This window comes from Rhinopithecus roxellana, chromosome 3 (genome assembly GCF_007565055.1).
Source record: "Rhinopithecus roxellana isolate Shanxi Qingling chromosome 3, ASM756505v1, whole genome shotgun sequence".
NCBI lineage: Eukaryota > Metazoa > Chordata > Mammalia > Primates > Cercopithecidae > Rhinopithecus > Rhinopithecus roxellana.
Window position 1 is genome coordinate 72,614,600 of NC_044551.1, and position 14,986 is coordinate 72,629,585.

The 14,986-nt window shown below is 33.1% G+C and overlaps 1 protein-coding gene across 4 annotated transcripts in view; it reads left to right on the forward strand.

Moving 5' to 3' along the window:
- The first annotated feature begins 818 nt into the window (after window positions 1-818).
- The window catches only part of CDH10 (cadherin 10), a 168,995-nt gene continuing 154,827 nt past the window's right edge, over window positions 819-14,986 (forward strand). For all 4 annotated transcript variants that reach the window (XM_010380197.2, XM_030927406.1, XM_030927407.1 and 1 more), the window contains exon 1: window positions 819-1,219. The gene's annotated coding sequence lies outside the window, so the exon portion shown is untranslated. The remainder of the gene's footprint in view (window positions 1,220-14,986) is intronic.

The window sequence follows — 14,986 nt, forward strand, 5'->3', positions numbered from 1 at the left end:
ATATATGTATATAATTTATTTATAGAGGGCACTTTAAAAGGAATCTACCTGTAGCCGGAAAAATGCAAAGATGTTAATTACTTTGTGGCGCTATACTGACATCGTTTGGTAAGGTTTGGTTGATTGCAATTTGATGTGGAGATAGGTAAATAGTGAGACAGTTAACTGTGTAAGTAGATAGAAAAATCCAAATGTATTTATATCTGCCCAGACACTCATTTGGGTATGAAACTCATATTTATGAGAAAAAAAAGTTAATAAGAAAAAAAAGGAGACTGTGTCAAGTTCAAAGCCCAAATATTTTAATAACACCAATTATATATTTAAATTTTTAATAAAATATTTTATCTATAAAGTATTAAAATGCAAAGATGAGGCAGAGAAGACTGGCTCGCGGACATTCCAAAATGATGAACGAGCTATGCACTCCTCTGACAATAAGCAACAAGAAAAGGGATTGGGGAAATCAAGCCGAGAAAGTTCCCTGAAAGCAAAAAACAAATAAACATTTAAAACCCCAACGAAAAATGACTCTGGTAACACATCAGATCTGGTTGCAATTTGACTTGGCGCTCCGATAATACTGGATTTCGGTAGTCTGGTGTAAGGATGGTGCAGGAATATATATGCCAGAAGAGCTATCTTTTTAAGAAAAAATTGCAAGAAGCAGTCCTGTTCCTGAGATTGTATTACGGACACAGGCGGATTAGATTGGGCTGATTACCTTAGCCTTGAAACAGAGAGTCTTTCTGCCCTGCGGGGGAGGGGACGCCTTTCAAGCAAAGCCCTCCTCTCGGATGCGCCCTCCCCTCGCATTCACTTGCAAATCGCTGTGTGCTCGCAGAAGCCAGCGCTTCCCCAGTCTCTAACCTTCCCATGGCGAGTGCTGCAGCTCTATCAGCAGAACCTTTCTCTCCGTGTGAGGAAGAGCTTTTTTCCCCCCTTTCCTTTTTTTTTTTTTTTTTTTTTTTTTTTCCTTTCCCCTTAATCAGAAGCACTGAATGAAAGCCAATCAGAGAGAGAGCTCGCCCCCGTTTTCTTCGGTTCCCTGCTGTCCAGAGTTAAAAGTGATGCTGAGAAAGAGCTTGAGTTAGATTGAAGTAGAATCAGTGATAGAAAATAACAGCCGAAAACAAACAAAAAAAGGGACATAGTGACAATTTCTCCTGGGTTATTTTGACTGGAACCAACTTCCACTATCCAGAAGCTGATAAAAAAGGTAGGAAGACTTCATTCACCTCTTTTCTTTTAACTCCCTTGAGGGATTTTTATATTCTTTCACTTGAGGGGTGGGGGGGAGAGGGAGGAGAGAAATGTTTGTTTTTAAGTTGTGTTTAGCAATTATTTCAACATAATTATCTTTAGTACCTAAATAGATAAGCATACAACTCTATATATTTAATTCTAGAAACAACTGCTTCGAATATCTATATAGGCAATGTAAAGCTGGATACATTATATATTATGCTCAACAGTGGGTCATGATATTAGAGTTTGTGAATTCATTCACTTGGAACAAATGCTAAAAAAATATGTTATGAAGTGAATTTGTCGTGCCCAGACTTGTTCATCTTTATTTTAAAAATCAGTTCAAGAGATAACATTGTTGCTGTGAACTCTTAACATCATCTAACATTACTTTGCATTCCATATGAATGGATTCACTCTGCACTTATTCATAGTCATAGTTCATTGTACGTTCAATATAAAGAGAAATGACAGGCAGAAGACAGATTCCTTGAAACTGCCAATGGTCACTAAGCATCTCCATAAATACAATAGATTGACATTCATCAGAAATAGAATAGGCAGAATTCTTATTTTCAATTTTATATCTGAGTCAGAAGTATGGGGGGGAGAGGTAAAGAGAGGGAGAGTAAATGCATGTAGTCAGCAGTTGCAGCATTTATTGTTTCTGCTGCAATAAAATCCATATTTTATGTGGTGTTAAATTAATGCAGCATATTGCAAGTATAAATGCATGTCCCCAACAAGTAACTATTGATAACACTGTAAGTATGGGGAAAAGCAGTAGTCTGAAATTGTTTTTATGCCACTAAAATAAAAACCTACTGTCTCCTTATTATTAAAAAATGGGAGTCTACAGGTACAAAGACAAATACTGTTTTAAAAATGACCTATCATCTTTTGCTTTGGAAAAAACAGATCTGAAAAAAATTGTGGTCCTTCATTCCAGTAAAAGCTTCTATTATCCAAAACTGCACATCCATTACTTCTCAGCTTTTTGGAGATACATTATTTTTTCTCCTCTTTTTTTTTTCTTCAAGATCTATATTAAAAATAATCTGTCCTTCTGATGTTGACAACTGTTATACTTCAATGCATATGTTAGTAGACTTTCTCCTTCCACACCATCCCCCTCTCTATCTTCCTGTAAAATGTAGCTACAAGAGCTTCTCTGTGGTGAATAACACTTGGCAAGAGTGTGCTCATTTTTTAGGTCTGGTATGGTGAGGATTTTTAATTAGTAGAACTTTCATGAAAACATTATGTCATTGACAGAGCCGTATGTTCATTTTTAGTTAAAGTGATGAAGAAGAAAGGAAGAGGTTATGTCCTAGAAACATAGGTAAATGCTAAGTTGCATAGATAATCTGGCCCCCCACTCCCCCCAGTGTACTAAATGTGGCACATATGTATTCAATGTGCAATGCATAAGGAAGGAATGGTTTATCTGGGGAGGGATGTGGTGAAGAGACTGGAGAGTGCACAAGTATAAACAGCGTGGATCTGTGCCTTAGGGACACATCAGATACAAACCCATTCTGATGATAAAAATATAAAGAAATGATTCTTTCACTTTTTTTTTTTTTTTTTGGTTGTGTTATTAAAGTATGAGTCAATGTCTGCTTTCATTAAATCAAATACTTCTTGGGTTTCAAATACTTGCTGCGAACAAATTGACTTCCCTGGTGAATGCATATGCCTTCCCTGACTCCAGTCAAAGAATAGAACCATACACTTAAAGGTTTGGGGAAAAAAAACCCGACAAACAAAACCAAAATCTCTGGGAAATGGGAAAAAAGAAGGTAAACTGTATGAGCATCCACCTACATATGCATATGTGTGAAGTCAGTAGTTAAATGTTTTGGTACCTGATTAATGCTCTAGGTGATGTTCCTTGATGTTTATAGAAACTGCTTCTTAATTAGAACAGTACTATGCAGGTAATCAATTGAATATTTCATTGTTAGATTTTTACCCACACTGTGGTTTTCTTTAAAAAAGAAAAAAGAGGATAAAAAATTGATTTTAATTTAGAGTGATATTTCTGACACATTATTTACAAAGTTAGTGTAATCTGGAAGAGGTATGTTTTTTTTTTTTTTCTCTTGTGAAAAATAGACTATTTGAAACTGAAAAGATTAATTTCAAAATATGTGACTCTTGCATAAAAAATAAGGTGAATTTCTTGACCATTACTTAAGTTTTTATATAAACAAATAACTAAGGCAAAGTATATACTATCTGGGGGGTTTCTGTGCTTATGACTGATTTTCTATGTTTCTTAACCTACTTTGCAGCAAGTGGTAACGTGTCTTACTGGAATATGTCATTTTTATACCAAATCATTCCACTAGGCTGCAGCACAGCAGTAGTATTGGCTCTGATGATGCTGATTCAGCAGCAAAGTGAACCATATTCTTGTTAAGTGTTATTATCAGTAATAGTGTTTCATAGTAAGCAATTAATACAAATCAGTGATGTAAACCCAAGTACCTCTAGTATAGCCCTTGGGCATTAAAAGCATTAGCCACATTATATTCTTATTTCTACTATGCAAATTACATTCTAATACTGTTGTCACGTTAGACATACTTGTAAAATACTGAAATTATAAATAGAAAAACATAAAAATTATTTATGCCAATTGTAAGTAATTTGTGCAGATATTTGATCTCTAAATTTCAGGTCTATGTTTGAAAACTCTACTTTCGATTAACCCAACATATTATCTGGAATAGGGTTTCAAAAGAGACAATTTACTAACCATATTATATATTTAAGAGTCATGTCTGAATAGATTGAAGTTAAAAACCAAGTAGCAAGAAAAATTTCCTCATCCTTCTTAGACTTATACTGAGCAATGGTAAAATTGATTAAGCATTATACTAAGTACAATATATGGTTGCTATTAAGATATTTTAAGGAGTAAAAAGAAGAGTACTTGGAATGACACCATAGATGCATATTTGAAAAACTGAAAGTTAGCACAGACAAATCTATTTTCCTTTTCTTGACACTCATACAGACCAATGAGTTCACAAAAATATATTGTTTTGTCATAATTGCAATAATCTGAAATCTACAGAAAAAAATACAAGTCCTAAATTTAAAAGAAAATCTGCCTTTTTTTTTTCTAGTTGAAACCTTTAGATGATATTCACAAAGAATTCATATACTTTTCTGCATTTACCCCAATAAGTTCAACCTTCAAAATTACAGATTTTTTCTCGTGCATAAGAACAAGAGACTATTTCAAACAATTACCAAGCAATGCCTGTTTTGTAAGATAACAATATCAGCTCTGGGTCACCTGTGCCCTCTTCTTTTCTGACTGTAGAGCAGTCTCACCTCACTTGACATTTTGGTATGAGCCCTTGAGACCTTTTACAATCCAGTTGTCCTGTCTTTCTTGAATAGAAGGGCACCTAAAGCGTATAAGGCCATTTTGCTTTTCCCACACTTTTTTGTCATCATTCACTTGAACTAACTGTACACACACATTGTCAAAAAGTAAGACCCATCACATTAAATTTTTAGATTTCTGGGAATGTATTATTCTTAAACAAATAATAACAGTGATAAGTTGAAATAATCTGACCTGTTTAAAAAATTTTAATACAACTTTTGCTCAACTCTATTATCAATGCAACTTCTCACAAAGAAGTAACACTTTTTTTTTTTAAGAATGAAAGTGCTTTATTTTCATCAGTTTCTTTATATTTTTATCCTATTTCTTTCTTGCAATGTATGTGATGACCTATACGCTTTATGACTAAGAGACATTGGTTAAACATTAACCATATTGGAGTTGGAACTAAAGAAAGGGAAAGCTGCAAATTGAATAAGAAGGAGCAAAATCAAATCACATTTTACATCATTTTTGGAAGTGAAATGTAACATTCCTTCAAAATAATGCCTGCTTGTGAGAGGTTGAAATGCCTTCATATAAAAATCCCTTTCAGTGAAGGGATTCGTATCCTTAGAGAGTTTGTCAAAAAACATTATAAGCACTTTACCAAATCACGTGATTTCAATTTTCAACCTTTTATCAAGAAAGCAGTCTTGATTCAACATACTCTTTATGATGCAGTGATATAAATTAAAGTTAAATGACATTTCAAGCTTCAGGACAGAATTAAACAATAGACTATAAGATATAATACAACATTGCTTCACAACAGGAAATTCAGCATTAAGTGACATTTCTAAACACTTGAGAGCCCTGCTGATCCCCATAAATTTAGCAGGTCGTATTCTCTCTCTCTCGCTTCTACCCCATCTCTCTTTCTGTAAATCTGTGTCTATTTCCATCTCCTTCTCTTTTTTCCTTTCCTCTCCTTCCTCATTTAAAACAATTACAAAACCCCTTGAATAAATGTCCCATGTGCTTTTAAAAATATTACCCTATTGTAAAGTTATATTTCTGTAAATCTGGTGTTTTTTATGGCCAGTATTCTATCATCTGCCACATTATACATTATATTTATTGCATTAAACTTCGCATTGTGGCACAAAGTATATGACAATTGGCTAGAACCTATTCTTTTAAATGAAAGCAACTCTTTTATAAATTTTGTAATGCTGAGGCTTCTAAGGAGTTGAAATTGGCACCAGTGTAGTTTACTGCACTAGCAAGCCAAGTATGGGAATTCAGCATTTATTATTGAAATGACTCCTTCAAATTATCAGCATGTAGAATGTATAGACATGAATTATTATGCTCAATGCATAAGTTATTGATTAGGAATCTTTATTGATTTACTGTAAGAGAGGATATTGAAATGGTTTGACAGAGCCCTGATTTTTAAAACAAACATAAATTACATGTTTCTGGACAGCAGTGTTTCACTAGACATGTTGATTCTTCTTTGCTGCAAGAAACACATATTACCAGTTTGGAATCTAAAAATGAAATCCAGTATATAATGAGGAAATGTCTATTTTAGAGATTGTGGAGTAAAGAACTACCATTGCTTTGTTTCCAGTTGGAAATTTGGGAAACAGAAACTATAGCAATAATTGAGGTAGCCATAATATGTAACAAAATGAAATAATCAATAAATTGAATACAGTAAATATTCTACCTTGAGTTATTCTGGGAATTCTCTCCATGGTTAATGTAATATGTATAAATACAAGAATTAAAGTTGAAACTCAATATCATTATCTGAATAGATCAAAGGCAACCAATATATTTGCCTCAGTAATTGGAAAATTTAGAGTAAATCTTGTACATAATATGAATGTAAGCTTTTAAAATGTAACTGTTTTTCCTTTTGTAAAAATATAGCTCCACTCTCAATAAAATTAAGTCAAATAAACTTCCTTTGAAACCATTGTAAATTCTGGGATCTGAATTAAGGAATATTTTCATAATTATTAAAGCAAACTTCAAATTTAAATGAGGCACTCTAATGTTTCCAAATAATTTGACTTCTAAAGGTGAATTTTAAATTAATAGGCTCATTTTTTGATAGATTTGGAAATATTTAAACTACCTGAGGAATTTTAAGGGTTTTGTGTTTCCATGTAAATCTTCAACCTCTAAAATGTATTTATAAATTATTTTATTTACAATATTTCCCTTAAATAAACCAAAACATTAAAATTTTTATACCTCTAACTCAAGTGGTTTAAATCTATTGCGAATAAGATCAAAAACATGAATCACATACTTTCAAAACCAACAGTGTGGTGTTGATTTGCTTTAGTGGTGACCTGAAGAAAATAAACTGTTGGAGTAAAATATATGTCAACTTATTACATCCAATATGAAACTGATTATCCAACGATTATCTATTAGCTTAGCCAACGATAATGTATTTTCTTTTCTTTTTTGACTTCTTCTTAAAGCATTATACATTGGGGGTTATTGCTACTCTGTAGTCTTGAACCGTATTTTGTCACCAGAGTAATTTTTCAATATGTACTCCCTGAAGAGTGAAAACCAGCAACATGCAGATTTATTCTGCCTGCATTTAGCTCCCTAAATTTGAATACTTCTCCATGAGTAGAAACTTACAGAAAAATCTTTATTTATCTACCCCCTCAACCAAGACTTTAGTTATTCCTTTGGAAATTAGTTAAAAAATGAATCCTAAGCACAGACATGTACTTAGAGGCACTGTCACTTTGTCTATTTTTCCTTTTTTTTTTTTTTCTCAGCTGCTGAGTGAAGAGTGGAGGGTTTCTACACAATTTCTACACTAAATAAGTTATTTCACCCCCTTCTGGATGTATGGAATTAAAAATGATCAATACGAACTCTACCTTTTCTGAGACTTTCTTCTCTTCTAGCTACTGTCTTTTAAAATATATATCCTAGTTTTCAATGGTTAGTACTAGATAGTTCTACATAATATTTTAAAAATTAATTTATAAGCCTTCACTGACTTGAGAATAGATGTAAGTACTTGCTATCAATACTTTAAAAATGACAGAAATGAAATACTCCTAAAATCTAAGTTGAGAAAAATATTTAGTAATTTTTTTCCTCCCCTTGGAGTTAGATTAGCCATCATGATGGTGTATGAAATCTGAAATCCAGCCCAGTGGAGATGCGAAAATAGATGAATGGCAACCATAATCTTGACTTCAGAGCAATGAAATTAATCACTTTGCTTTGTAGGTAGAGGCTAGATCAAGCCTGTTTCTAGGTAGGTCCAAGAAGAAAAAAGTGTGGATGGGGGAGAGCCTTGTCCTTCATTGAAGCAAAAGGAAACGTTGCACAGGAACCACTGTTTCCAGAAACACCCTCATGGAAATTTGAAATTTTTGATAGTACTTAGGGGCTGAGTACTTTGAGTTCAAAACTCACAATCATTAAATAACTCTCTTTTGATTTTAGGGTATCATATGTTGCTATTTATTATTACATGTGTTATACTTTTTCTTTTGCAGTTTCCATTATTATTTAACTGATATCTTGGTATCTATACAACAATTTGCTCAATTTTTCTTTAGCTCCTAATTAATTTCACTCATTTTGGGAGAAGTTACTGTGAGCCATTCCCTTCTGTCACACCTGGAGATACGGGAATGAATTTAGTTCAAATTTTGTCCTTGAGAAGAGGCAGGTTCTAATCTGAGATATTCATAATTAAATATCATATAATTTACAATGGAAATATCAGTAGTTGTGTTCTAAATGTTTCCATTTTTATGAAATAGTAGTAGAATTAGATGGTAGAACATCATTGGGTGGTAATGTACTCCTCCACCTAACACAGTCTTAAGTTTTCATCTTCCATTAGAAATACTGCTGAAAAAAAACCCTCAAAAGCATTTTATTCATTCACCCATTCTTTCATTCCTTCATTTGCCAAGTATTCTTTAAGTGCCTACCATAAGCCAGACACTGTGCAAGCATCCAGAAAGAAACTTGGGAAGAGAAAGAAAGAGAGAGAAACAAACAAAAGCCTCTGCTACTGTGAACCATTGTGTCAATAATCACATGACTTGTTATATTCCAGCTTTGATAAATACAAGAAAGATAAGTATGAGGTATGTTTAAAGTGACTAATACGGGGATCTAACTTATCTATATTTTTCAAGCTGTATCATTGCATTTACAGCCATACCACATCATTAAAGAAAATATCAGAGTTAGCAGTTTGGTTCAAGACACATTTTTGTGTAGCCTAAGATTTCTTCAGTCAACACCTGAGAATGGATTTTGAATGGATGTTTCCATTAGGAGCAACGTTTTGGTTGGTGATATGTGGTGTACTTCAAATTGGCAACAGTCAATTATCATCTCGCAGACACGGGGAGCTATATGGTATAAAGCAAGGGCCCAAAGTTGAGTATACCCATCCCCATCAAGAAACCTACAGAAAAATTATGTGTCAGGAGGCCAAATGTATCCCAAATTTCTATTGCTAATTTTTTTGTTTTCTTTCTTTTTTTAACTTATTTTAGATTCAGAGGTACATATGCAGGTTTGTTATATAGATATATTGTGTGTCACGGAGTTTGGTATACAGAAAATATTTATGAACAGGAGCTTCGTTACTCATAAAGCAACGAAAATAAGCACTTCATAGAAGCCACTGTGTTTAAAACTTGGTCACTCTGTGAAAAAGACTCTTCCATATAATAGTCTGTTTTTGTGAGTACACTGGATGAAGGTCATGCTTAATAGGAGACTATACAGTGTTAAGCCTACATTCTAGAAGCACTGAGATTTCCTTTCTTAGAAAATGCAATGACCCTAACCTAAGTGCTCTCACAAGGTCCTTTGACGGATAAAAGCATGGATCGTGGCACCAGAATGTCTAGATTTAAATCCTGGCTGTGCCACTTACCATATATTTCATATTTAATGTCACTTGTAGTTTTTTCTATCTGTGAAATGGGGTTAATAATTATACTTACATAATAGGGCAATTGTCATGATTAAAATAAGCAATTACTATAATGTCTAACAACAATACCTAATACACAATAGGTGTTCTAGTGCTACCTAGTACTGTCATTGGTATTATTATTAGATGTTAATTCATATGACCTATGCTTTTTCATTAATATTGAGTGTGTTGTATTTTTACCACAGCATTTAATATCATTAGGGCTATAACTTTAAATTATTTAAATATTTTAACTTATATTATGTAATAATTTTGTACTTGAAGTGAGAAATTCTTGGTGTTTTAAGTCTAATTCTCTCACTAATTCTGACAATGTAATAAATTCTTCATTCTGAATTTTATTTTTGGAAAAATGGGAGTTTGAATCATAACATTTCCAGGTACACAGTTGATTTATCTATTATTATAATTGGAAAGGGCTCATAAGTCTATGATTGTAACTGGAAAGAGCTCAATATAAAACTTTTGTAAATATATTCCTTCTCTAATGATTGTGAAAATGTCAGTTGCATAAAGACTTGAATGTAACCTGAAAACTTAAATTTCATTCTCAGAGAGGCATTGCATGAACTAGGAAACTGATGGATATGAATTTTGAAAACGATAGGAAAGACTCGAAACAGAGACAGAGGAGGAAAAAATCATAAGAAAGAGTGAGACTAACTGTTGTGATGTCCATGAGCCACATAAACTCACTCAGGTGAAACATGAGCTATTTCTGAATACACTCCAGTAATGGTTCCTTTCACAGATTCTCCTTCTTGAGGTCAGAGTAATGAGAATAAGAAAAAGAATGATGAACAGAGGCAGTGCATTACAGAAATTATCCCATTAAAGTTTTGATACCTATAAATCTCAAGAATAATTCTGCAGTCTATATTACAAGCTGAAAGGTCAGTGGACTGCTGATTTCCTAAACTAGGTCCCTGAAACTGTCTGATGAAGACATAGAACCTGCTGCAAAAATGTGAAAAATTTAACAAGTTTTATTTAGATCACTCATTCTCTTCATTCTTCACATTCAAGGGGATATGAAGATCAATTTGAAACTACTGTTTCGTTTTTTCTTTTTTTTTTCCTTTTTGTGGCTCTATTTATATGTTAATTTAAAAAGCATCTGTATTATCTGCTTAATCAGAGTCACAGTTATTGTTTTTCTAATCATCTTGATTAAATGCTGAGGCCATTTCATAGGATTCTTTTTTTTTCACAACTTCACTATAATATTTGGCAAAATAATTTGACCTCATGGCTTATTCATCAGGATGGCTAATTTAAAATATTCTATTAATATTACATACATTTTACATTTAGTATAATTGATCATCTAAATGTATGTATACTTTTATGACTGGACTTTACAAGGGCTAAAAACTTTGACATACTTTCTCTTTAATTTTCATATTCTTTAATCATAGTACAGACAAAGTTTGTTAACTTGCATCTATTTTGCTTTCATGTAGTTGGAAGTATTAGAGGAGAAATTAATTTTTAAAGACCAAGAAATGGTTATTGAATAATCAGTTATGCAGACTACTGAAATAGTCATTTCTTTTCAAAATCCTTCAAATTCTTTAAAGGTTTTCAACCATTTCATGTGTTGTTTTGAATGTCTGAAGTTTAAAACAATATAAATTAGGCTTCACAATGTCATCAGCGGGTTGAGATGAATTTACGTTTTTGAAGTATTGACCCATTTATAGGGTAAATAGCTGCTAATATTTCTGGTAAATTTCTATTCACCTGTCCGGAGGGAAAATAACATATTTCGGTGTTGAGAGCCACCTTGTGGTCATGTTGAGAATTATTATTCTATAGTACACAATGTTTCTGGCTTTAGATGTTTTTCCAAGTGAACATTGCACTTGAAAGCATTGAAACAGATGTGAATTTACACTAAGGGTTATAAGATGACATTGAAAATGAATCATTTTTAAATGAATGCCATTTAATGTTTACATATTGACATGAATTATAGCAAATGTTGTTTTACAAAATCCGCATGAGATCTTTTAAACAATATTTTTGAGGCAAGATATCATTTTTAAACTAAAATATATTACTGTACAGTTACAAGTAAGCTCTAATGACTCATACATTTAACCTTCCCAAGGAAAAATTCCTTTCAGAATCCTCTGGTGTTCAATGCAAAGAAACCAGGGACTGAATTGTTATTTTTGCATTTTGTAAAACTTAAAAGTAAATATGCTACCTACAAGAAAAGCAGAGAACTAATACCAGCAAACTCTGGTCATTGAATGCATTTTTCAGTGGGTTCATTGGAAGTTCAAAGAGACAAATTTGTTTACTTTTTTTTTATAAACTCTGAAACAATTTATGTTTACTTTGTTTAATATACATATTCACCAAATATCAAGACTCTTTGACTAGGTTTTTTTATAACATGGCATCGTACTTGCAGAGGAGTAAGACCTGTAATTACTGCTTGTAATTTTACTAGGATGTACCTATACTTAAAAAGAAAATAATATAATTATTTTCTAGAAAATGAAAATAAGCACTGACCTAGGTATTTAAGTCAAGAATAGTCATTGATTGCTTATGTGGTCTTACTCCTCGTTATTTTCTTTACTTTATTATCTGAAGGTAAACACAAATTAATTTGGTCAAAATAAATTTTCTTTGTATATAGCTCATAGGACTATATGAGCACAAAATTTACCCCTACTTTATTTCTATGTATATATCTATAGTGATATCTATTTATCAATCGATCTGGATACATTTATGTTACATCCTAAAGTATCAACATTGTCCTCCTCCTCATGATCATTACCATCATCATCAGCAGCAGAACCTGAGTAAAACTTCAGTTGTGACATTGGACATGGAATAGCTTAATCACAATTACAGGATACCGTGGGAATAGGTTCTGTATCACCCATCTTTGGGGCACTGGGATGATTTGATTTAATTAACAGAATAGACCTCAATGGGAACTAAAGACAAATTTATAAAACTGCATACAAATCTTATAACAATGATCTCTATGTTATGTGTTAAAGCTATGAGTTGTCCATTGCTATTAGGCAAATTATTTTCTCTAGTTTGAACCTTCCACACTGCCCTTTAATGTAGAACAAGTGGTCAGAGCATGTCATTTCTCATGCACAGCCCAATAGTCTTACTGAAAACAAAGATTACTTTGCTTCCCATTAAACCATGCTCCTTCTGTCAACAAAAGTGCTTCTATTCTGAGAGATATTACTATTGATTTGCTTTTATTCTCAAAAGACGGATGGAGTTTTTTTCTCTGCAATGCTGCACACTAGGTATTATTTCAAATGAATATATAAAGCATTTATTTCAACCTCAGAGGGGAGACAGAAATTGAAATGGTGTATATAAGAGTATAGAAATGTTTAAAATTTGCATGCAACCTTTTGATGATGTCATAGTCGTATGTAGTGCTATATTTTAGGGCAAAGGTTTTTTGCAGAATGAATAGTAAATGGATAATAAATATAGAAAGAAGCATATGAAAGCACCTCCCAAGTAAAAGCAAAAACCAAGAAACAACCCAAAATAATTTTACCTAAAAATATCTACTTCCTTCTCAATTTTTGTCTAAAATATAGCAAACCTGTTTATACAAGATAATTATCCTCAAGTGGATAAGGGAGATTTTCATAGTCAACCATCACCCTGGAATTGTTTTTGAAACACTTTTCATTTTTCATTAACTTAAGGCAAAAAATGTATTTTCTATAAATCTCAACTTTTTTTCTCTCAAATCAAATTATTTGACAAATGAATTTAATTCTCTCTGTATTTTAAAAATGATCCTTTCCTTTTGATTCTGACTCCACACTAAAGAAGAGGTTCAAATTACATCTTTCCTTCACAAGTCAACAACATTTCAGAGTTTTCATATATATATTATAAAGTGTGCTAAGAACTTGAGAAATGGATGTAGATGAGATTTTTTGTCCCCTTTCTCAATGAAATGGAAATATAGTAGGAGAGAGTCACTTTTTAAAGTAAATACATTGCCAATTATTTAGTGTTTTGCTTGCAATAGGAATGGATTTTCAGGAAAATGTGGAGGAGGGAACATGGTCATTTACTCATGGGAAGCTGAAGATGGACTTGAAAGGTGCGTACTCTTTCACTGGGTATTAAAAGATGAAGCTGATGAGCCAGGAGGCATGGCTCTCTGCAAATCCAAAGACCTAGCTGAGCTGATCTTCATGCCTGTGTCTCTTCCCCCTCCAATTCTTCCTGAAATACATTTTTCTTAATTGATTTTTTCCCACAATTATCCATTCAGTAACGTGTACTGATTTTTTATAAAGAAACTACAGAAACTACAATATATTATGAAAATTTCACAGAACGGTACACATATAGGATATTATAAGAATTAAAGTTGATGGCATACAGTGTTAGGTTTCCTTCAGGGATGAGACTAACCTAAGTCCTTAAGGTAGTGACACTTTGTGTCACTCACTAGCTCAGTATTTACTCTGGGTACAATCCCATTTCCAGAGGCAGTACTGCATGGTGGTAAATTGCTCTCACTCCAGACGAGGCAGATCTACTAAGAGTTTTACCGCTTCCACCAAGGAAGGAGTTTGAAAATTTGGCCAAATTATTCAATCCAGCTAAACCTCAGTTCCCTTGTCTAGAAGATGGGACAGTAATGTTGCTGCTTCCTAGCTCTGCTGAAAGGATTAAATGAAACTTACAAAGCACTTAGCAGAGTTTTTTTTGCAATTACAAATGCCTATTACATATTATCAGCATGTATTACTGCTTACTAGGTGAGGGTCAAATTTTTTAATCTGTTCTAATACTTTCTTCATTGTATCATTCTCTGACCCTCTTGTAATTTGTCTCATAATATTGACAAATAGACCAGTTTTTATTTCTAGGAGTTCTGTTTATTTATTTTATTATTATTATTTTAATCTCTTTCATTTTGTTTCTATTGATCAGTCTGCCCTCAGGTTCTGGCTACTAAAACTCACACTTAAGTAGTTTTCAAATGTTACTTTTTCCTTAAGGTATTCTGTATAATTTATTTATTTATTTATTTATTTTGAGACAGAGTCTCTCTTTGTCACCGGGGCTAGAGGTCCATGGTGCAATCTCCGCTCACTGCAACCTCCGCCTCCCTAGTTCAAGCAATTCTCATGCCTCAGCCTCTCACATAGCTGGGATTACAGGCAGAAGCTACCACGCCAGGCTAATTTTTTGTATCTTTAGTAGAGATGGGGTTTCACCATGTTGGCCAGGCTGGTTTCAAACTCCTGGCCTCAAGTGATCTGCCAGCCTCAGCCTCCCAAAGTGCTGGGATTATAGGTGTGAGCCACTGTGTGTGGCCTCCTTAAGATACTCCGTGAGTT